The 23,646-nt window shown below is 66.2% G+C and overlaps 1 long non-coding RNA gene across 1 annotated transcript; it reads right to left on the bottom strand.

Annotated features, from left to right (window-relative positions):
- Positions 1-52: 52 nt before the first annotated feature.
- Positions 53-20,337, bottom strand: LOC117650901. The gene is made up of 4 exons (XR_004588070.1): positions 20,067-20,337; positions 14,928-15,114; positions 2,457-2,494; positions 53-298 (listed from the first exon to the last, which is right to left on the bottom strand). It is a non-coding gene; the product is annotated as an uncharacterized LOC117650901 (long non-coding RNA).
- Between the last annotated feature and the right edge of the window lie 3,309 nt (positions 20,338-23,646).

Raw genomic sequence — 23,646 nt, forward strand, 5'->3', positions numbered from 1 at the left:
GGCGTCGGAACAGACGCTGCAGCGCGGCCGGCGCGGCCGGGGGCGGGCACAGGCAGGGGCAGGGGTCGGCCTCAGGCTCAGAGGTGGCCAGCGCAGCCAGCGCCATGCCGCTCGTCCGGGCAGTCCGGGCCCCTCGCATCATGCCCACGCCCGGACGGACGGCCCGGACGGACGGCCCGGACGGACAACCCGGACGGACTCCGGGCTGGAGACGCGCTCACAGCGGAGCGGGCGGAGCCCCGGGCGTCTCCAGGCCGGAGCACCAAGCCCGGAGCCCAGGCCGGTGGCCTTCCCTTCACTGCAACAGAGAGGAGAAACAAGCCAGGTTAGCAGTGGCCGCGCACTTCCGCGAGGCCAGGAGCACACGCGCGCACGCACGCACGCACACACACGCGCGCACACACACACACACACACACACACACGCACACACAGACGCGGATGAGAGGGGAGGCGGTCATGAACTTGTCCTGCCACCATGATTCAGCCTAAGACGAAGGTGACGCGCCAATATTGCACGGTTGCAATTAACGTTAAATTCCCTCCCTCATTCCACGAAACAATTTTCGAGGCACACCTCCGCACTAGATCGGCACTAGGATGCTCTGCGACGCTCTGCTGGACCACGACGCCAATTACTCGACCGACGGCGAGGCTGGGCGAGGCTGGGCGAGGACGAGGATGAGGACGAGGAACGGCCCGCTGCAGCCCGGCCGAAGGCGAGGCAGCCGTCTGTACGAGACGACACAGCGCGGGGAGAGAAGGGGCGAGCCGAGCGAAGCAGCGGAGCACAGCGGAGCGAATCTGTTATCTCGCCGTAGCCGTACTTGCGAGCGGCGTAGCGGCCACGCCGGGCTGGGCCTTGTGGACTTCCACTTCCACGCCGTGGAGCCGCACGAGCCGCGCCCTGGAGCCGCGGCTCGCTATTTCTAGCCACCCGGATGCAAACGGCCCTCTGCAAGTTCCGCGGAGCCAGCCAGACCCTCGCCCTGGCGACGGCGACGACGCGGCCCCCGGCCCCGAGTCCTTCCCTACCCTCGGCGTCGAGGGGCGCTGCCCGGCCGCCCGGCCGCCGCGTAGACGTCACGGGCTTTGTTGTTATCAAAGGGGCGATAACGTCGAGCAGAGGCCTTCATGGTCGGCCCAGTGGGGCGGCCGGGCCGGCAGGCCAACGCCAGGCCAACGCCAGGCATTCCGGCAGTGCAGTGCCATGGCAGTGCGGGGCCCCGAGCTGTTCAGCGAAATGTGGACGCCCTGCCCCGCCGCGCCCTGCCGCGCGAGCAATTGAATTCAAATAAAGCATGCAAGCGCGCCTCGGCTCCGTTCAGTAAGGCGCAGCAGCAGGCCGCGCGGCCCGCTCGGTCCGCTCGCCGGTCCGCGGACGCCCTAGAGAACGGCGTCTTCGTCCTCGCCGCTGTTGCAGATGCGGCGAGAGACAGGCGGCAGCGCGACAGCGACGGGACCAGGACGGAACAGGCAGCGCGTCTACACGTCGCGATAAGATAAGCTCTCCGCTGCGCCACACCTGGCTTGGCTTGCCTGGCTTCACTCGCGATGGGGTAAAAATAATGCGCGCGAGAAAGTCCCGAAGAATACCCGCGATGCCGCAGCGTGCCGCAGCGTGCCGCAGCGTGCCGCAGCGTGCCGCAGCGTGCCGCAGCGTGCCGCAGCGTGCCGCAGCGTGCCGCAGCGTGCCGCAGCGTGCCGCACCAGGACCAGGACCAGTGGTCCTGGACCACTCGGGTGCAAATTTGGCTCCCATTTCGGGCGCTACCCCTTGGGGCACTTTGGGACCGACAGTACACAACGTGCTGTGCGAATGTGCGCGCAGCGCAGACGCTCGCTCTCTCTCGCACGTAAACATGCCGGCCGAAGGTGCGAGCGAGATAGCTGCGAAAGAGAGCCCGCGCCGCGAGATAAAGAGGAAGGCAAATGTAGTAAATCTTGGGCGAAAAAAATATTGCGCCGCTTTGAGCGAGCGACTGACACGACGCGGCTTCGCGGCTCCACCCACGCGCGTGCACGCCGCGAGGCGGTGGCGGCTTGGTGGCGGCGCGGCCGGCCCGGCGTGGCTCGCCGGCAGGGAAGACGGCGTTGGAAGGCGTTTGAGCGGCAGACAATGACTTCGGCCGAACGCGCCAGTCACAGTGCGAGGCGCCACGCCCGGCCCGGCCCGGCCAAGCCCGGCCCGGCCCGGCCGCGCGGGGGAGGCTGGGGACGCTTTGGAAGGCAAATGGCACATGGCACACGGCACGGCCGCACCGAGACTGCTAGTCTCCGCGACATTCCGAGAGTCATTCTCGTCGCTCTTTCTCTCTCGCTCTCACGGGCGCCCCGTATAGGTGCGAGAGAGACGGAGTGACGCCACGGTGACGCGACCGGCTTCCGAAACGCGTTGGTCCCGCTGCGCTCTCCGCCGCCCTGCTAGACTCCACTACGCCCGCTGTGTACACTCACGGATCTCATCATGCCGCGCGCACTGTTAGGGCCGATATCTGAAACACACAAACAACAACATTAGGCGGGTAGGTGGCGCGGTAGGCTTCGCGGCATCATGGGGCGACGCTAATCGCCAGGCACATCAACGACGATGGCATGGCGGCATGGCGGTGAGGCCCGGCAGTCCCGGCCCCCCGGCCCCGTCTCCGAAAGGCTTCAGCTCCTTCAGCCCGAGAGGCCGGCCGGCCCGCCGAGCACGCGTGCGCGCGGGCGGGCCTTGCTGCGCCTTGCTGCGCCTTGCTGCGCCTTGCTGCACCGCCAGTTCCATGTTCCATCCCTTTTGTTTTTGTCCTTGTCGCTGGCGCCCCCGTCCCGCCCCCGTTCGCGGCGTTCGCAGTGTTTGCAGGGCAAACTGGGCAAACCCGCCCCGACCCCGACCTGACCCGAGCCGAGCGCCGACCGCGCCCTGGCCTGGCGGCACTGGCGGACGCTCGGGAGGACGCCACACTACGCCGCACCACGCCGCCACGGCCTCAGTCACGCCGTCAACACCACCAGGGTCCAGCCGAGCGATCTCGTCGCCGTGTCTCTCTCGCACTCGTGGGGCGTTTCGAGGGCGCAATGTAGACAGCGACGAGACGACTCATGGCTCGCTTCAGGGAAGGGAGCCTGGCAGACGGTGCTGGCGCTTCGTGAGGGGAACATAGAACGCACGGCGCCGGCCGCAGCGAGCCGCAGCGACCCGCTGCCAGGTCCAGTCAGCACCTCCGCGAACTGGATCCGCCCCGCCCGTTTCAATATTGAACCACCCTCCCCCTTCCGGCGTCTCGTAAGACGGGCGGGGCGTGGCGGGGCGTGGCGGGGCGTGGCGGGGCGCACCGCTCGCCTTTCACTTGAATCAACAGGCAAGAGTGATGAGGCCGTCGCCGCGGCCGCCGCGTGCCCCTTGGTGCCCTGAAGCCCCCGCGCGCACGTGCCCGATCCGCGCGCCGCCAGCGCGCCACGCCTAGAGCCCAGCCCCTCCACCCCCTCGCACCTCGCCGACTCTTTTCCCAATTTTTCCGCTCGTGCCTGCAGCCTTGGCGGCCCTGCACGCCCCGCGGCTCCTCCGGGGCCGCGCCGTCCTCGCCGTCCTCGCCCTGGTCGGCAAACACGGCGCCGCCACGCCGAGCTGCCCGAGCACACCAAGTACACTGTGCCGGCGTCGCCGAAACGTAAAGCACTTGACCCCCGGTGCACCTGGGGCTCGGCTCGACCTGGGGCTCGACCTAGGGCTGCGCGCGGCGCAGCGGGCTGCTTGAATTAAATGCTCGGCGGGGACGCCAGTACGGCCAGTACGCCAGGCAGCGGGAGGGTCATATGTCGTTGAGTGGACTTGATTCGATTGGTCCAATTGACGTGCAGGCCGGCTCTACGCGGCACGGCGCACTCCCCCTCCCCTCCCCGCCTCTTTCGCTTCGCGATGCACCCGCCGGGCGCTCAAGCACGCGGCGGAGGGTCGCGACGTGTTTGCTGCGTTCCCAGAGGATCCCAGCGAGGCCTCAGGTGGTCAAAAATTGGCCCTTTTGGGCGATGCCCCGCTTCCCTTCCTGTCCCCTTTCGGACAACACTCTGGAGAGGGATCGCATTCCTCCTTCGGCAGGCTGCGGGCGCGATGCGCGATGCGGTGCGCGGCGATGCACGATCCCAGAGATTCCGAGACGCCCCGTTCAGTCAGAGTGGCCGCCCGATCGGCCTGGCCTATCCGCCTTCCTATCGCCGGGCCCACTGGGTCCGCGCGATAAGCCTGCGAGCCATCCACACATCGCCCAACTGGATTTAAAGACTTCAAGGTCATCGAGACACGCGCGCCGACATGTGTCATGTCCTGGGCCTGGGACCGGGCCAGGTTCGTTCGATAGAGACGAGTGGTTTGTTTCAAGATCCACGAGTGCAACGTGGGTGCGCACGCAAGAGCCTGGACAGCGATTCGACTACACTTTACCGGTGACTCCCCACCCCCTTTTCCCTCTTTTACCGTTTCCCTGCATCCGCGCCTGGGCCTGAAAGTACGAAGGTGATTCTATGAGGATTACAGGTCGTTTCGAGGCGCCCCTTGAGCGCGAGCCACGGCCTTAGAAAAGCCGTCACGCTCTCACACCCACTCACACATGCACCGACTTACGGGGATGGTCCCCGCCCCCTCCTCTTTGATCCACGTTCACGTTTTCGCTTTGGTGGTGGCGGCCATAAACTTCCTTCACCGATAGTCACAAACACTGAGCCCCGCGGCCTGCACTGCAGGCTGCTCCGACCAGTGCTTCCGTGTGCGTCTCTCTCGCACTCCTGGGGCGTTCCGCAGGGGTGCGAGAGAGACAGACCGCCGAAAGCACTGTTCGGAAAGGGCCTGCTGCTGGCACCGTGGCAGCAGCGTGTAGCAGCGTGTCCGTCAGGCCCTGTCCCGCCGTCCCTGTTCGTGGCCCTCAAAAATCGCGCTTAGGGAGCACGAGCATACTGAAAATGGACAAAGGGCTCAGAAATGAGTACCGCCCCTGGTGAAGATGAAGATGCCGACTTCAGGAGCATTTTCTTCGCGCAGTTTTTGGTCACAAACAGGGACGCGTCAGGCCGTCCGTCAGGCCGTCAGGCCGTCCACGTCAAAGAGATAGGCCCGCCCCCACTGCCCGGCCAGGCTGCTAGGCCCGCGCAGCCCGCGCAGTGCGCACGCGGCCACCACATGGAGCAGTGCCGCAGCGTGCACGTCGCCGCCGCGGCCCGCGCCTCTCAAAAAGCGGCCCGCAGTTTGCGCACTTCAAACGGAAGGCGGGGCGGGGAGGCGGGACCTTTGGGCACCGCGGCAGCGCCTCCGACATCAACTATTCGCAAGTTATGTGCGTGGCGGCGCGGCGGCGGCGGTGGTGTGGCGGTGGCGCGGCGGGCGCGGCGGGCGCGGCTGGCGGGGCGCCAACTGCAGAGGACGAGAGGCTTGGTACCCACTACACTACCCGGTCGATGCAGAGCGTGCAAAGGATCTGCAGGCTGATTCCGAACAGTGCTTTCGCCGTGCTGTCTCTCTCGCTCTCCCGGCGCGTCCCTCATGGTGCCGCGGTGCCGCAGGGGCGCGAGAGAGACAGCGGCGATCCAGAGGCAGACCACGGCAACCATTCACCACCCGTCCGGCCCCACGCCCCTCTGCACCCCCCGCAGTCACGCAGAGCGGGCCTGCACCGCGGGACCGCGAGGAACCGAACCGAGGCGGTGGAGGTGCTAGATGCTGTTGCCTTGAAGTGAGCGGAAAGCCCGTATAGACACGTCGTCTATTTCGGCCGGCCCGTGTACCGTGTGCCGGCAGACTCCAAGCAGACCCTCCGCGTGCCCGGCCTGCACGGCCACGTGACGTCGGCGTGGGTGGCGGCAGACCGAGAGGCGTTTCCGTCGCTCTGTCCCTCTCGCACCCATACGGAACGCCCCATGAGTGCGAGAGAGACATATCGTCGGAAGCGACTCACGGAGTCAGTCTGCTGGGCCAGCGTCGCCAGCGTCCGGGCGCCACGATGCAGTGCTGCCGCTTGAACACGACGCAGGGGCGTGTAGGCAGCCCGCATCGCCCGCAGACTGACTCCGAGAGTCGCTGACGTTGCTCTGTCTCTCTCGCACTCATGGGGCGTTCCGTATGGGTGTGAGAGAGACAGAGCGACGAAAACGAGCGAGCGCGCCAAGGACAAGGGCGGCTCAAGGACGGCACGGGACGCGCGGCCTCCCCCAGCTCCCCGTCGAAGGCAGAGCGAAGGCGGAAGGGAAGGCCGCGCTCCCGTCCGCCAGCAAGCGAGCAAGCGAGCCGAGCGAGCCAAGCGGGCTAAGCGCCGCGCAGCGTAGCGCAGCGCAGTGGTGATCTCAGAGCAATTACAGCCGATTGACACAGCGAGGCAGCGAGGCCCTCGGTAAGGCGCCGCGCCGCAGCAACGGCGTGAAGCAGTTGTACTTTCAGCCCGCGTCACCGAGAGGGGGGTCACTTCAGGAAATAGGTTCAAAAGAACCTCGTAAACGACCGCCGGTACACACAGCGCACTGTTAAAAACAGAAGTTGAGCGGTTGAGCGGCACGCCGCCGCCGGCGAGAGGTCTCTCGCACTATTAGATACTCCCGTATGTGTGCGAAAGGGACAGGCCCAGCGGGCCTGGAGGGCGTTGCAGGGCCGCCTCGCGCTAGGGCCTGCTAGGGCGGCCACGCCCCACGCCAGGCGGCAAAACAATGCGCCGACGTCGACGTCAGGGACTGGACGGAGGGCCGCCGCCCTCCGCCGCAGAAAGCCACAACGCGTTGTGCCAACTGTATTACGCAGCGGCCGAGCATCGCCATCGCGCTTCGCTTCGCCAAGGGCTTTGGCTTCGCGTGGCTTGGCGCGGCTTGGCGTTGGTTCGCGCATCCAGCCGAGTCGGCCCGATCCAACGCCACCGACACCAACAAACAGGCCGACGGGCCGATGGGCCGACGGACCGCGTGGATTCCAGCATTCGACACCGCCACCGCCGGCGAGATGCGGCCAGATTCGACAGTGTGGCGGCTTGGCTTGGACCAGCAACGCCCAGCACCGCCCAGCACCGCGCACTGGCGGCGACACCCACGTCCCACGTGAGGAGACACTGGAAACCCGAACGCGCGTCGCGCGCGGGACGCGGGCTGGCCACGTAGGCAGTGAGGCAGGCAGCCAGGCGGTGCCACAGAGTGCCCTGCCCGCCACAGTGTGCCACACGCAGCAAGACAGCAAGGCCCGCTGAAAATAGCCGCGCCACTTCCATATGGGTGGACTCCATACCGTGAGCGTGAGCACCCGCCTTCCCCTCCCGCAGGACCCCGCCTCGTTACAAGCAGGTATGGCCCCAAACTCGGCGCCCGGCCCTTGCCGCGGCGGCACGGCGGCACGGCGCGGTCATTTGCATGACAAGTTGAACCTGGTTGAACACAGCACAGCGCGGCCCCGCGGCCCGCGCCAAGGACAGCGCCCAGACGCCAAGGCCTCGCGCGGGGGGCCCCGTCAGGGACGACGCGGACCCCACCGGGGGCTCCAGCTGACGAGCCGCCCTCCCCCGGGACCTGCAGGCATGGATCCAGGGGAGGTCTCACCCCCTCCTCAGCTCGTCTCTGGATCCGCCACTGGGGCCTGGCGACCTGGCCGGGGGCACCTGGGGGCGCGCCAAGGCGCCAAGGCGGCCAGGGCCAGGGCGGTGGTCGACCGGACGACACGGAAACGCCCCCGAGGCGAGGCCCGAGATGCCCGGGATGATGCGGTTCACGGCGGCCAGGCCGTGGCCGCGGCCAGGCCCTGTCCGTCGACGCGCCCCTTCGCTCGCCGCGCTGGCCGCCATAAGCCACAACGCCAGCACAACGCTGTCAGCTACACACACGTTGCTTATCGCACTTCTTCCACACCCTCTCTCTTGCCCTCGCTCTCTCTCCCTCCCCCCTCTCTCTCGCGCGCGCTCTCTCTGGCCCCCACCTCGGCCACCAACACAAACATTTCAAAACAAGTTTCGTCTATAAATAGACCCATTGGCCGGCTTGCTGGCTGGTGCTGCTGCCGCCACCGCCGCGATATGTGTCCGCCAAGTCCGCGGCCGCTCCCCCTCCCCTCGCCGTCCCCGCGATGCCCTGCCTGCCCTGCCTGCTGCTGGGCCTGCCGCCTGCTGGGCTGGGCCCGCTTAGGTGTCCCGCTTGTCCCGCCCGGCCGATCTAGAAAAGCTGTTGCTTCTCCAAACAAAATCCCAGGCTGGGCGACCCACGACGGAGCAACGCGATGCAAGCGGACGCGAAACACGACCCTAGGCCAGCCCTGGGCCTGCCGGCAGTCCCGGGTCGCACGAGGCGTCCACGAGCACGACGCTCTTCTAGAAGGAACGGAACCGAACGGCAAGCCCGAAGGAGTGCAGCCTGCGGACCGATTCCGAGACTCGTTTTCGTCGCTCTGTCTCTCCGGCACTCATGCGGCGTTCCTTATAGGTACGAGAGAGACAGATGGATGAAAACGACGGTCTGCTGCGGCGGAGTTCAACGGCCCGAAGTGCGAAGAACGTGAACCGCGAGACACCTGACGGGAACGTTCACAAATCGCAATCGCACGCTGGAAAATCGCACAGGAATCACAGGCCTTCGTAGCCTTGCGGTTGCGGGTCATTAGACGTCGGATAAGCCCTGTCTTCATTCCCTCGACCCCTCCAAAGCTCGCTCGAAAGCCTGAGCAAAGAGTGGGCAACAAGTCGCACTTCACCCCTGCAGGCTCGCAACTTTTCGCACACAGCCTTTCTGAACCCGTCCCTGGATCCGCCCTTGCGTCTCGAAGGGGCGCGAAAGAAGGTCAACCGCCGAACCACGGTACCAACTGCAACTGCATCCCTGGGCACCACAGCGCCTGCACTATCGAGCGAGAGGTATTTCGGCTTCGGCGGGCCGTCGGGCCGTTCGCTGTGTGGGTCAGCTGATTACAGGGCGAGTGCCTGCTGCTGCTGCTCGAGTGGGCCGCACTGCCGCACTGCCACGCGTTGCGACACTCAAATAATAACCCTAACCCGCACGCAGTGCACGCAGTCGGGGGGAAGGAAAGCGAGTTTCGAGTTTCGCCACGCTATCGTGTAGTGGACGCGCAGTAGTACGCACCGCGTCCGATGCCTCCGCGCACATTTACATGCCACAAATCGAGACGAATTCCGACCGAGTTGAAGTCTGTATCAACTTTGTCAACTCAAGTGAAAGGCAAATGAATAGTTCTGGAGTTGCGAAATAGTCAGCTGGTGACGACGGCGTGCGCGCGTAAACGGCCGTGAACGGCGCGACGTCGCGGGGAGAAATTGGTGACGTCACGAGACGCGGTGCGCGCGGTGCGTGGCGTCAGTGACTGCACTGTAATGAGCAGCTATTCCTGGATCGGAAGATTATCAGCCGATGGCTAGCCGGCTCGGCTCCGCGTGGCTCCGCGGGGCGCGCTAGGCCCGCGGTCGCACGCTGCGGTGGCAAGGGCTCGCGGCTCGCGGCTTAGCTCGCAAGGCCCGGCCGCGCTCGGTTCGCCGCCGCTCCGCTCGCCCGGTCTCGCCTCGCCTCTCCACTCCGCGCTCCGCTCGGAGCCCCACAGTGCCCCGCGGTGCCCCGCGGCCACAGCGGCCCGCCCCCCGCCCCGCTGGCGTGGCTTGGTCAAGGATGCTGTCTGTACCAGCAGAGTTATTTTCGGAGCCGCTGTCTCCGTAGAGCCTTGCAGCGCTGCGGCGCTGCGGGCCACGAAGTGCAGGCCACTAACTCGGCCTGTGCCGGGCTGGGGCCGGCTGGACATTTGGCCCCGCCTCGCCGCGCATCGCCCCGCAGCGCCCCGCAGCGCCCCGCAGCGCCCCGCCGACCGGGCGGACCAGTAGGGACCAGATCAGGCGGGCCGGGCCGGGCCGGGCAGTCCGGGATAAAAAGACGCTACGCCGACCCGCAGAGCGACTTCTCTTGGGCCCTGCCCCGCCCTGCCCCGCCCCGACGAGCGTGGTTCAACACACGGGCAGCGGAGACGGCGGCAGGGCTTTCATTTGGCTATCGCTTGCTAAAAATGGAGCGCCTTGGGCCCTGCGCCAGATAAGGGCAGGCCATGGAGGCCGTGCCCGCGGTGGAGGCTGGTGTAGGACCCTGGCGACGGCGTGGCGGCATGGCGGCGACGCCCTCGGCTTGGCTCAGCGCCACTGGACGCCGTGGAGTTCGAGTCCACGCCGGCAACGCCCTGCTGGCCGAGCCGGTCAGCCGGTCGCTCATCTTCGGCCGGTCAAGTCCCATCCCTTATACCCCCTCCATCCTCGACGCGCCTGCTGACAATTTTCTAACTTTACGCCCGGTTCATGAATAATAAATGCGCCGTCTAAAAATAACTCGCTCCATGTTGAGCCGAGTGAGCTGCGTGCAGGTCGTGCAGGTGTGTGGGCTGGTGTCTTGGCTGGTGTCGACCCGGCCGGCACGGCCCCGCTTCCAGGCCTGGAGCAGCCAGAGGTCCTCGCCGTGGTCCAGGACAGTCCAGGACGGACGAACGCGCACAGCGCGGCTCAAAGACCACGCTGTGCACCACACTGCAGCACAAAGTAATCCCACCCGCGGCAGCAGTGGCACCACCACCACCTGGCACCTGCGGCCGGTTGCAAACGTCTCAACGGTCTCCAGCAGGCTGAGGCTCACTCCGAACTGTGCTTGTCTATCCCTGTCACACGGAACGCCGCAGCAGTGCGCGAGAGAGGCAGATGGCGAGTCAGCCTGCTGGACGTCGCGGAGCCGAGCCGGCCTAACAGCACCGCCGAGCTAAATATAGTTCTCCCTGAACGCACAGAATCTTGCCCCCGCCTGCTGCCGCCTGCTGCCGTGCAAGGCCTGGACCGCCTGGATCGGATCGGGCCGGCTGGTGGCGCGGCTGGTGGCGCGGCTGGTGGCGCGGCTGGTGGCGCGGCTGGTGCAGCCAGCCCTGGAAACCTGTTCCTCCCAGTTCCAGCTCCAGCAGCGGCAGTAGGCGAGGATGAGGACGAGGATGAGGACGAGGATGATCCCGGCGGGCTGACTCCGGTCTCTGCGGCCGCATCCCTCGGCCCCTCGGCCGCCGCGGCCAAACTTTTTCACAGTTATTCGCGATTGGCTGTGGCGGTGTGGAGGCCGTGGCGCCTCTAATTAGCACGGCGCCGAGGCGTCCAGCCGGCGTGGCGCGCGGCGCGACACGGGCAGGCGCTGCCGTTTCCTGGTCTTGACACTGTCTTGACTTGGTCGCCGAGGAAGGAACCGGCGCGCTCCTCGGTCGGTGAAGTCACTGAGGTGAACATCCCGAAAAGCAACGCCCTCTATTTCGGACCGCGGCCCGCATCACCGCCGCCACATCGCCCGCGACCACGCCAAGCCGACAGGCAGGCAAGCCGGCGAGGGCCTCGGAGGTCGTCTTGGCCGCCGCTGAGCTGGCCGTCGTGGTTCTTGGCCGCGTGGGCGAAGGCAGCAAGCACGCACACTCATGACAGCCGCGTGACCACCAGGACCACCAACACGGCGCGGCGCGCGGCGGCTCGAAACACACCAAATCGCGTCCACACTGCGACGACTGTGACCCGGCCCCCCACTCCACTCCGATCCGCGATGACGCTGGGCGAATGGGCGGCCGGGCAGTCGGAAGCGGAGCGGTGGCCGGAAGGACTCCTATTATTGCACATCTCGTAGCCTTGCCGCCCTGCCAGCCCTGCCCGGCCCTGCCCGCCTTTATGCGGCTGTGTGACGTCAGCCCATCCGTCGCGCCGCGCCGCCGAGCCGGGGGCAGCCGGGGGGCCGTCTTGGCCGCGGAGCGGAAGCAACAAGTTGGTATCCCTGTCTGCCTCGCCTCGGCCGCACGGCCGCACGGCCGCCTCGGCCCGGGGCAAGCGGCAAGCGCGGCAAGCAGGCCGGCCACCGCCAGAAACTATGCGGCCGTGCGCCGCGGCACGCGACACAGATGTTCGCCGAATAACCCTTTCATTACGGGTCCAACCGCCGCGCCCCGCTACGAACCGCGCGGTGACTTTTGAGCGCGTGCAGTGACGTCCGGTCGCGCACCGCCACGCCGCGCCGCGCCGGCGCGCTGTGTCAGACTGTCAAGACCCAGAACTACGTCGACGGCGTCCATCAGGGGTCAGCCTGAGATACCGTAGAGAATCACGCGCTCGACGACCACCGCGATAATCCGCGTCCCTCTCGATACGGCGCGAGTGAACGCAGAAAGTCGTGGACGCCAATGTCCGACACGGGGCTGGGGTTTGCCATAGACGCATAGTAGGGATTTTCGGGGTTGGCCACCCATTCATAAGGCCCGCAGGCCTAAGTTAGACAGCCCATCCCGCCCCTCCGCGGTCTCGGTGACAGACTGACTGCCGCGTCGGAACAATTATCATTCAATTCGCCTCGCCGGACGCGATAAAAGATTGAGACCGTTTCGCAAAGTGGCGAGCGTCGCAGCCTCAGCTTCGCACGCCTCGCACGCTTCGCACGCGCGTCGAGGCAAATGAAGCAGCAGCACTTTGGCTCGACGACCGGCAGATTGATTCCGTCTCTCTCGCACCAACATACGGCATTCACGCCTTGGGAGTGTGAGAGAGACGGATGAAAGCGCTGCTGGTCTTCTGGGCCGGGCAGTGCCGTCGTAACTGAAGGGCGCAGTGTCTAGGACCAGTTGGTCTACAGGCGGCGGGCGGCGTTCGCAGAGCGTCCCGTCCGCCTTCGCCGCCCTGAATTGCTCTCGTCGCTCTGTCTCTCTCCCACTCATGGGGCGTCCCGAATGGGTGCGAGAGAAACAGAGCGACGAAAACGCCCCTCGGAATGAGTCTACTGTTGGCCGCTTGGCCGCTTCGCCGCGGCCCGCAGGCGGACGGCCGGACGGCCGGATGGACAAGTGGGCGACAATACAAGGCCACGGCGAACAGGCTGGGCAGGGCGGCGTTGGCCAACGAGCGTCGACCTCAGCGCGCACACACGCACACACACACACACACACACATGCCCGCAAATAAATGCATTTCATTACCATCGCCATCATTGATGTGTGTGCGCGCGGTACTTCCCTGTCGCGGTTCACTTGGCAGTTGGGTAAAGTCGCCGGGCCGGGCCGGGCTGGGCCTGGGCCCATTGAGAGTGCGCCGCCGCCTCCACCTTCGCGGCGGGCGTGGCGCGGCGTGGCGCGGCGTGACGGTAGCCTTGGTGCGGCCGGCAGGCCGGCGCCTTCCTGGAGCGTCCACCGGGTCAACCCAACCGGGGTGACGGTGCGCCAGACGAGGGCAACGAGAGAATCCTGCTTGTCCTCACAGCGGGGCTGGCGTCTCCGCGTCGTCGTCATCGGCGGCGGCCCCATGTGGCCAGGCCGGCCAGGCCCGCGCCGCCCGGGCGGCCCGACGACGGCCCGACACACAGAGCGACGCGCAGGCCGCGCTCTCGCTGGCTTCATGCAGGGCCTAATTGTCTCCCGCCGCGTCGCAGGGGCGTCCTGGCGTCCTGGGCATCTAGAGGCATCGCGTCGCGGTTGCCATGGCGACGGGGGTCGAAGGCGTGGCCGGCGTGGCTTCCCCCGGTCCGGCCAGCCCCGCGCAAACACAAGTGCCACCCCTACACGACGGACGGCAACGCGGCCGCGTGCCGCGTCAAAAGTCCGGACGAAAGATGCGCTGTCTGGCAATGCTTCGCAAAGTTAACAGCGCGTCGCTGTGTTTCTCTCGCGTCCTTTTGGGACGCCCCAGCTCAGCCCCATGAGTGCGAGAGAGACGGGCGACGAAAGCATAGCTCGGAATCAGTCTGCAGGACATCAGGACCATCGGCGTCCGAGGCCGGAGACGCGGCGGGAGGAGGCGGGCCACTCGGAACTTGGAGCGTCCGAACGAGTCCGAACGGGGGTGGGTGATGGGCTGCCGGCCTCCTTTGAAAGACTTCAGCTCGAAACCATGCCAATGCGCGATGCGCGGAGGAGAGAGGGAGAGAGAGGGTGGAGGGTGGAGGCCGGGCCCACAAGATTGGCCGAGCGACGGCCAACTAATTGAGAGCCGACAGCCGGCCAAGAAAAGCCAAGTGAGCCACCTCAAGGTGTGTGTTTCGTGTTTTGTTTTCATTCCACGCTACGTGCCGGTCGTTGCCACCGGCACTGCTTTCGTCGCCGTCTCTCTCGCGCCCATCCAGGACGCCCAACGAGTGCGAGAGAGACAGAGCGACGAGAGCAGTGCTAGGAATCAGCCCCAAGAAATGCTGTAGGGCAGAGGTGAGGTGGCGCGCCCACGCCCGGGAGGCTGTCAACCTGGCCGGTGCGGCCGCCGCGGCCACGCCTGCCAACCTCGCGTCACGGACAGTCAACAGTCACGGAAGCCATGTCGCGGTGGCGGCGTGGGCGGCGTACACAGTCACACCGCACGGCACCGCACGGCCCTTGGGTCCCCGCCCCGCCCCGCCGCGCCCCGCCACCACACAGCGGCCCGGCCCGGCGTTCCGACGAAACGCAAGAACGGCGTGGAGCAGGCCAAGTCCCAGAATTTCTTAAATTACGCCCCGCCCCAACGGCCCCGCCCCGCCGCTGCCGATGACCGACGACGCCGCCGACGCGAGTCGCATGCGGTTTGCAATTCAGCAAGTGGTTAACGGTTGCGCCGTCGTGGAGGGGCGGCGGGGCGGGAAAGCGGGTTTGATAGAAAAGGGATGCCGGGAGGGGGCGGGGCAGGCGGGGCCGCCGGGGCCGGGCCTGCCGCCTCCGCGGTGAGGTCACATTCCAGCGTCTTTGTTTATGTGGTTTCCTCGGAGCCGTGAGGCTGTAAGGCGAGGCCGTGAGCGCTGGCGCTGCACTGGAGGGCTACGGTACCAACGGGTACATACCGCGCGTACAGGGTGCGCGCGCCGCCTTGGCTCTCAAGGCGTCGCCAATCGCCCAGCGCTCCGTCTCTCTCGCAATCACGGGGCGTACCGCAGTGATGAGAGAGACAGTGACTTTTAATTCGCCGTACTGTAAGAGCAGATAGTACTCACCATCAAGGCAGGCGGGCAGGCAGGCAGGCAGGCAGCTTGGCGCTGCAGGGCAAAAGGGCTGGCAGCCACTTCCTCGGCGAGCCGAGCTGCCTCAGGCTGTGTTGACACTCGGCCCGCTCGGCCCCGCTTTGATCTGGCTGCTGCTTCCAAGCTTCTTCCGCGGCTGGCCACGGTGTCGCTTCTCCGCCTGCAAGCAGAAACGAGACGTAAGCAAAGCGAGCTTCGAAAAACCAAATGTTGGGGAAAGGAAAAACGCGAGTGAGGCACGAAGAAGACCGGGCTGGGCATGGCCGGGTCTAGTCAAACCAGACGGCCACGCTACGCCACGCTCCGCCATGCTCGCGGTGCGTGTTACATCACACGGTGTAGCGGCAGGACGGTCCGAAGCCCGAAGCCAGGACGAGGCGGAAACTGCCGCCGGACGCGCGGACGCCTCGGCGGACGCCACCAGACCGGACCAGAGAAGACCGCGGGGCCGCCGAAGCCGAGGATACGGCGCAAACCGGAAATGGAAGTTGGAAGTGGACCGCACCACCGCCTGCACGGCCTGCACCGCCACGACCAAGTGGGCGGCCAGCGGGCCAGCGCGACCTTTCACGGGGATGGTCACCGGGTCACGTCGCTCGGTCTCCCTTGCACTCCCGCAGGGGTGCGAGAGAGACAGAGCATGCAGTACGTCGCGGAAGGGAAGCGCGGCCATGCCAGCCGCCAGCCAAGCCGGCCAGTGGTCTGACTCAGAGTCATTTCGTCGCTCTGTCCCTCTCGCACCCGTACGGAACGCCCCATGAGTGCGAGAGGCACTGCCGCCTGCAGGCGGACGAAGGCAAAGCGGTAAAGCCCGCAGCGGCCCGGCTAGGCCGGCTACGGCTAGGCCGGCTAGGCCGGCTAGGCCCTCTAGGCCCGGCCTGCCGTTTGCTTAGCGATATCAGAACCGCAGAGCCGCCACGCCGCCATCGTCACAGAGAGATTGTGCACCAAAGTTGCATCATAAACAAGTTTCCAGGCGTTGGGTCTGGGGGGCTGGGGCTTGCATGCCCTCTGCCTCGCTCTGCCTCGCTCTGCCTCGCCCGGCCGGCGGACTCGCAGAATGGCCGGCACAAAACTTGCCGCGACCTGGCGGGGATTCGGGATTCGGATCCGATAATGGTCTGTGTGAATCCTCGCGTGACCGCTTGCCAGGCCAGCTTGCCCGCCCATCGTTCCGTCCGGCCGGCCTGCCGCCGCGCAGCGCAGCGTCCTGGACGAAGGTGCATGGTGGCGCCCCGCGCCCCGCGCCCCGCGCCCCGCCCCGCCCGGACCGGGCTATCTTTAGCAACTGATGTCAATACTGTAGCATAAATAAATGTTGCCGGGCCGGTCGGCCGTTGGTTGGTTGGCGTGCCGTGTGTGCCGTGGCCGTGCCACTCCGCAGTGCCGCCGCGGCAACAGTGCATGGTATGGGAATGACCTGCCGCTGGGGCGCTGGCTGGCTGGCTGGGCGGCGCACCGCCGCGCGTGGTGGGGCAGGTCCGAGGACTAAGCCCCTCGAGGCGCCAGCGGGCTCATTCCGAATGCTCGCACTCAAGGGCCGTCGCCGTCCAGTAGCGGTGCGAGAGAGACAGCACTGTTCGGAAGCCAGCTTGTAGGGGGTCGCGGCCGCCGGCGGCGGCGGCCCGAGCTCCTCGCCGTCCCACAACGAGCACCTCGGGACCATGCATCTTGCAGGGTCTGCGACCTGAGCGAGGACGCGCCTGCTGCCTCGCCGGCCTGCCCTGGCCTGCCCACACACTCACACACGCGCACAGGTACACGCACACACACCAGTTAGTTAACAAGCCAGCGTACATAATATTTCCAGGCCGTCATGCTCCGGCGCCAATTTCAATTCATCATGCGGCGTGCGGCGAGATGCTATCGGCGGGGGCTCTTGGCTTGGCTTTGGCTGGGCTGGGCTTTGGCTTCGGCTACAGGCAGGCCGGGCCAGCGCGGCGCGACGCACGGCCCAGCGGGCCCAGTCTGCAATGCAGCGCCTTTGCGCAAGTCCACGGCTTGGCCCACGGCTTGGCCCACGGCTTGGCCCACGGCTTGGCCCACGGCTTGGCCCACGGCTTGGCCCACGGCTTGGCCCACGGCTTGGCCCACGGCTTGGCCCACGGCTTGGCCCACGGCTTGGCCCACGGCTTGGCCCACGGCTTGGCCCACGGCTTGGCTCACGGCTTGGCCCACGGCTTGGCCCACGGCTTGGCCCACGGCTTGGCCCACGGCTTGGCCCACGGCCCCGCGACCTTAGGGACTGGATCCCCCAGTGGGCCACACAACGGCCCCCAACAAGCATGCTGCAAGTCCAGCCCGGCGCCAGGCAGCGGACTCATTCCGAAAGTCGTTTTCGTCTCTGTCTCTCTCCCACCTGTACGGGATGCTCCGTCCGTGAGTGCGTGCGAAAACGACCCTCGGCAATAGCGACCGCTCGCCCTTCAGAACGCCCTTCAGGCCGTGGATCACGCCACCGACTAATCCAGGGCTGGGCTAATCCAGCAGCTGTTCGTCCAGCGCCACGCCCCGCCAGCCGGCTGTCTCTCTCGCACTAATTAGGCGTCTTGTAGAGGTGCGAGAGAGGCAGAGCGACGAAACACACGAAGCGCTGTGCGGAATCAGTCTATACGGTCCCACCGGGTCCGCCTGCCGCCAGGTAGCTCAAGGTGATCCTGGCCGTCCTCCTGGTCATCCAGGCCCAGCTGCTCGCAAAGGCGGCCTGCCTGTCCGGCTGGAGACTTGAACGCGGCCGCGTATGTATGCCTCGCACACTCAACACTCCCTGCGACCTGCGGCCTGCGCGATCTGCATCCAGCCTTCGTCGCTCTGTCTCTGTCGCACTCTTAGGGCACTTGACTAACCGTTTTTCTGAATCACACAGCAACGGGGCAGATAGGGGCAGCAGGGCCGGTCCGTGACCGGATTGCGGATTCGGCAAGCCAACGCCGCCATGCCGCGCAGAGGTCGCGGGCTGTGTCGGCGTCGCGGCGTCGCGGTCGCTGACGGTGGCCTCGTCGAGGCGTGTCCGACATGGCGGCGGCGGACCTGCCGACCGATTCCGAGGAGTTGTTTCGTCGCTCTGTCTCTCTCGCCCCCTGCAGAACGCACCGTGAGTGCGACGGAGTCAGAGCGCCGGAACGATTCCTCGGATGCAGTCTGCTGCTCCGTTGTGTGGGACTGCGAGTGCCGAACTGCAATCGACCTTGGACCTGACAGGACAGACTGGCTGCGCCATGGCGGCCACGGCGTCAGCGCAAGGAGGCCGCCAAGACCCCCGACAAGACCGCCCGAGACTTGGCAGTCGATTTGTTTCATTTTCCAAGCGCGGTAGGTTCAACTTTCCAGGATCAGGGCAGGGGCTTTCTTTGCCACAACGAGGTTACAGTGCACCCCTTTCTAACGTCACTCCCGCCCCTAGAGAAAGGCTCCCGCCAGAGCAGCGCCTCCGGCCGGTGGAGTGACACGCCCCACAACCCCATGACGGTGCGCGCCGTGGAAAATCAAAACCACCTTGGCGTACTGGAGTTCTGACGAGCACTAGCTGGCGACCACCTGCTCCGCGCTCCGCACATGTCACCATGTCACCGCGGGGGTGGCGGGCCGACCGGGCGGGCCGTCTGCCTGGATGCCGGTGCACGAGGTGCGCGAAGCACAAAGACCGTGACTCCGCCGGCCGCAGAACGACACAGCCGGATCGGCGCGGAGGCCATCAGCCCCGCAGATTCATTCCTAAGAGGCGCCGGCGTCGCCCTGTCTCTCTCGCACTCACAGGAGGCTACGCAGGGACGTGGGAGAGACGGCGACGAAGGCGCTGTACGGAATCAGGGCGCAGATCATCGACGAGGCGCTCCGGCCCAAGCCTAGGGCCCAAGCCTAGGGCCCAAGCCTAGGGCCCAAGCCTAGGGCCCAAGCCTAGGGCCCAAGCCTAGGGCCCAAGCCTAGGGCCCAAGCCTAGGGCCCAAGCCGTCGCCGCCGTCTCCGTGCGCTGCGCCGCCCGGCCTTCAAGGCCTTGAGCTTGACACGGCACGCACCGTGCTTCCTCGAAAACACGCAGGCCCGCTACTTGTTCGCTGTCTCTCTCGCACTCGTCGGGCCTTCCGTCAGGTGCGAGGGCGAGGGAGACGGCGAGGAAAGCATTGTTCGGAAAGAGAGCGTCCATTGATACCGGCTGGCGACACAGGCCCACGGGCCGCGCGGGCCGTCCTTGCGTCCTTGCGCAGGCCCGGTGCGGTGCGGGGCACGGTCCGGCGGCGAGTCGGCGAGCGAGGCGGAACAGAACTGTCACTTTCGCGGTGCGCTGTGCTGTGCTGTAGTAGTACGCTACGCCGCGGCCGGGCCGGCGGTTGCTTGCCCTCTAGCAGACCGAAGCAGGCCGAAGCAGGCCGTAAACGTGGCGAAAGGCAGGCGGCGCTACGCGAGGCTTCGCGTCGCGGTCTTTGAACCGCGAATCGCGCCCCCCGCTCACGCCGCGCACTACGCCGTGCACTACGCCGTGCACTACGACGCCGACGCCCCCCATGACGACGTCTTCGGCCAGCCGGGCCAACGCGCAGCACAGTAAAGCAGTAAGACAAGGCAAAACGAAAAAAAATAAGGCTACTTCGTGCCTAATAATAGAAAACGTATCTTTTGTAGACGCAAGTAGCTGTGTTGTGTCATGCACAGTTTTCAGAAAACTAAAAATGCCTTGGTAAACAATCGGGACGCCATGGGAGGTGGCGATTCTGGAGATATGAAAATTGATTCACGCTTTCGGGGGGAAGCTTCAGCTGTCCCGGCCGCAGTCGCGCGTCCCGTCTCTGTTATTTAGGACGATTGTTTATCAACTGCACCAACTAACGCGGTGCCCGCCGTGAGTGCGATAAATGATCTCAAGCCGCAGATAAATTCTCGGCTCAAAAGCAAGCGGCTTCGACGTGTGAGGATGCCAGCTAGCGCATTAGTTGTCACAGCATGACCTTTTTCTCCGTGTGCTAGTGCTAACTCAGTGCTCAGGTGCTCAGCTTGCCGCCACCCCCATAAACCAGTAAAGGCAGCAATAAATCCGTCCTCGCACGCGGCGTGTATTCACAGCGTGAGGTGGTAACTTGGAAGTAAAGGGCGTGAAGGGCGTGAAGGCCTCCTTACTTTGTCCTGGATGGCAGCCGCTGGCTATACAGGCCTGTCGGCCTGTCGCGCTGCCGGCGTGGCGGTGCGCTGCCACTCTGACACTTGTTGCTGCACTGTTGCACCTGATGCACCACTGTCTTGACGGGGCGCTAGCCGCGCTTACGCCCTACGTGTGCTCGGCCCGCTCCGTCCTGGGGCTGGGGCTGAGGTGGCCGGCGGGGCTGCGAGCCGCGACAAGCCGACTCGGACTCTGCTCCCTGCGCGGCTCGGCTCGGCCCGGCTCGGCTCGGCCCGGCAAGCTGGCTGGTGGGCCGTACTACGAGGCCTGGCTGCGCGGCTGCGCTGGCTGGCCGGCCTGCCACTGGTGGCGGTGGCGGCCCGGGGCTTGGGGCCTGGGCTGGCTGCTGGTGCTGCTGGCTGCCTGCTGCTGGGCTGCCAGGACCTGTGTGCGCTTGAGCCCCTTGTCCCTTGTGTCGTGTGGGCCGCGCTCGCTGCTGCAGACGGCCCAGGGCGGCCACAGCGTCTTGTAAGCACACTCACTTCACTCACTGGCACCGGGGCCGGGTGCCCTGGTGGCCCCCGGGCGGGGCGCGACGCGGCTTTCTCGACGTTCACCTCGGGAACGGCTGGCCGTGGCTGGGCCTCACTGCACTTGGCGCGATGGCCCGCGTAGTCCTCAAGGCACGGTGCGCGGTGGCGCGGTACGTCGGCAAGCTCACGGAGCACGGCGTCAGCACAAGCAAGCACGGCGTGTGTGCCAGCCAGACAGCCAGACCAGGCGCGGCCGGTGCTGGTGGGTGACTGAGGAGAGGAGAGGAGAGGGAGAGGGCCCGCCGGCCCGGGGCATGGCCGCTGCGAGGCGGGGTCGGCGGGGCGACGGGGGGCACCACGGCGGCGGTCTACGGCGGGCACGCTACGGGGCGCGGGGCTCGCGGGGCGGAGGGCGGGGGAGCGGGACTCGACTCGACACGGCACGGGGACGGGTAGCGGGCGGGCTGTCTGTCGACACTGTGCCCCCTATCTTCGGCTCGGGCTCGGCGCGTTCGGCTTCGGCGCGTTCGGCTCGGCCCGATTCCGACCGCCGAAGTGCTCCGCGGCTCCGCGGCCATGAGGCAGGCCTTTGGCTTCTCCTCTCTTCTCTTCTCGCTCTCGCTCATCACCATGGCCGCTGGCCCGGCCGGCTGCAGGAGAGCTGAGCCGTGGCTGAGCCTCTGGGGCCCAATGACAATGACACCGCCTCGCACGCAGCCGATCACCCGATGCCTTGCCGTGCCGTGGCGTGGCGAGGCGCTTTGTTTTTCCGCCTCGGCCGCTCCGCACTGTGCTTGTGGAGTCGTTGGGCTGGGCTCGGTTTGGCTGGCGCACCGCGAGCCGCGGACCGCGCACCGGGAAAGGGAAAGGGAGCCACGCCGCCTCGCCTCGCGCCTCGCCTCGAAGCCGGGCCGCCGGGCCGCGGATAGGGGCCGAACTCGGCCGAACCGAGCCGCGCTAATCCTTATCGCCTCGCTCCAGCTGCGAATCGGGTTGCTTCGCACTTCGCTTTGCGCTCGGCGTGCAGGGCTCCCTGTCCTGTCACTGGGCAGCGGGGACGCGGCGCAGCCTCCGTTCGACGAAAGGACCCGGCCATACAGAGGTGACTTTAAGTCCCATGTGAGCCGGAGTGCCTCTCTCTCGTCCCAGCCAGGAGCCAACCGCTCTGTCTCTCTCGCACTCCTACGGAAGGCCCCGTGCACGCATGCGTGCGCGGCAGCGACGAAGACGGCGACGCGGTGCACCTCGGCGGCCTCGGCGGCCTTCTCCGGGCGATGAGGAAGGGGGAGGGGGACCACCCACACTGTGGCCGCTTGAATGGGCGGACACTCCGTTTAACGGCCCAAAATAGAGCCGAGGCTGGCAGGCTGGCCGGGGCTCCAAGACGGGACACGGCCGCCACGGCCGCCACGGGAGGGACGGCTCCGACGGCCACCACGACCGCCACGACCGCGATCAAGTGGACGAGGATAGCGGTGGGCGGCTAGTCTGCCCACGGCCTGCCCCAGGCCTGCCCCGGGCTGCCCGGGCCTGGCCGCACTGCCGCGATATCCTATCGCCGGCCGCGCCTCGAGAAGGGGCAGTGAGGATGCATGACCCCGCGGAGGGGGGGGGGGAAGCTGCCATGGCTTCGTCCTAGAGCACACCGTCGTCCGCCGTGCTCTGACCCCCGAGCCCCGCGCGCGCTCACACACACAAACATACACGTGGCGGCCACGCCGTTTTCACAGACGAAAGGCAAAGTCGTAACTGCTTTATCAAATGCCTGGAATGCCAGACGCTCGTAAAACCAGCTACTGTCAAGTCGCCTCGCGCGGGTCGCCGCCGCCACCGCGGCAGACGACGACGACGGCGGTGACAAATGTCGTCGCGTCGTCTGCTAACCGTCACCCTGGGATTTATGTATTGTACCAAGTGTAACACGGCAGGAAAGAAAAATGTTAGCGCACCGCCTGATAACCACACCTGCATCTCGGTATAGTAGTCCGCCTCACACATACTTACACTCAAACACACACACAGACGCGCGCCCAGCTCCGACGCTATTTGACTCTACATTAAGCCCTCCTTCCCCCAGTCTTAACACTCTCACACACGCGAGTACACACACACACACGCATACGAGCCCCACAGACGCCGAGGAAGTGTATATTTTCACAGCCTACTTCACTTGACGCCCGGGCGGCCTGGCGGCCTGGCGGGCTGCGCCGTGTAGGTGTTGGTGGTGGCGTTTCCTCTGCAAGCATCGCGCGAACCGACAACAGCCACCGCACTAGTTGCCTTGCCTACTTACAGGGGCAAAGTGCGACTTTTGCCTATCTTTTAAGGGGTGAGGCCCCTCCCCTGGATCCGCAGCTCGGCACCATGGGCCTATGGCGCGCGTTCTAGAAATTGCTTCACGGATAGTTACACCTGGCTCCAGCACGCAGGGTGCAGGGCGGGTCGCCAAACTGCGATACGAGAGTTGTTTTCGACGCTCTGTCTGTCTCGCACCTTTACGGGACGCCCCGTGAGTGCGAGGGAAACGACTCTCGGAATCAGTGTGCAGGCCGACTGCGGCGTGAGGTTAGACTTACTCGACGGACTCGGCGAGAGGTTCGCGGCGTTCGCGGTTCAGACGCAAGGGGCCGTGCCGCAGGTATTCGCGGTGCTGATTGGTGTCGCTGGCTGTTGTGCTGTTGTTTGTGGGGACCGCCGCGCCGCGCCGCCTCGGGCCGCCTCTGGCCGCCTCGGGCTTCAGGTAGGTGCACACTGTATCTTATCACCATGCACAGCCACAGCGCCGCTAAATATGGACGGCGAGGCGGGCGCGGCGGGCGAGCCCCGCAGAGCACACAGGCCAACGGCGCGACGCGGCGACGCGGCCTGGGTAACAAACATTCTCGCCCTGGTTTGAGTCTTGCCGGGATGGGGTTTGGGCCTGGGCCCCCGCTCTTCCTTGGGAATGATCATGACAAAACGACGGCCTATAAAAGGGTATATCGCCAAATTCGGACAGTATAATTTTGTGATGTGGTCAGCACTCTTTCAATCTCGTCGCCGCTGTGGATGCGGGGCGTGGTGATGC

Source organism: Thrips palmi, unplaced genomic scaffold (genome assembly GCF_012932325.1).
Source record: "Thrips palmi isolate BJ-2018 unplaced genomic scaffold, TpBJ-2018v1 HiC_scaffold_10, whole genome shotgun sequence".
Taxonomy (NCBI): domain Eukaryota; kingdom Metazoa; phylum Arthropoda; class Insecta; order Thysanoptera; family Thripidae; genus Thrips; species Thrips palmi.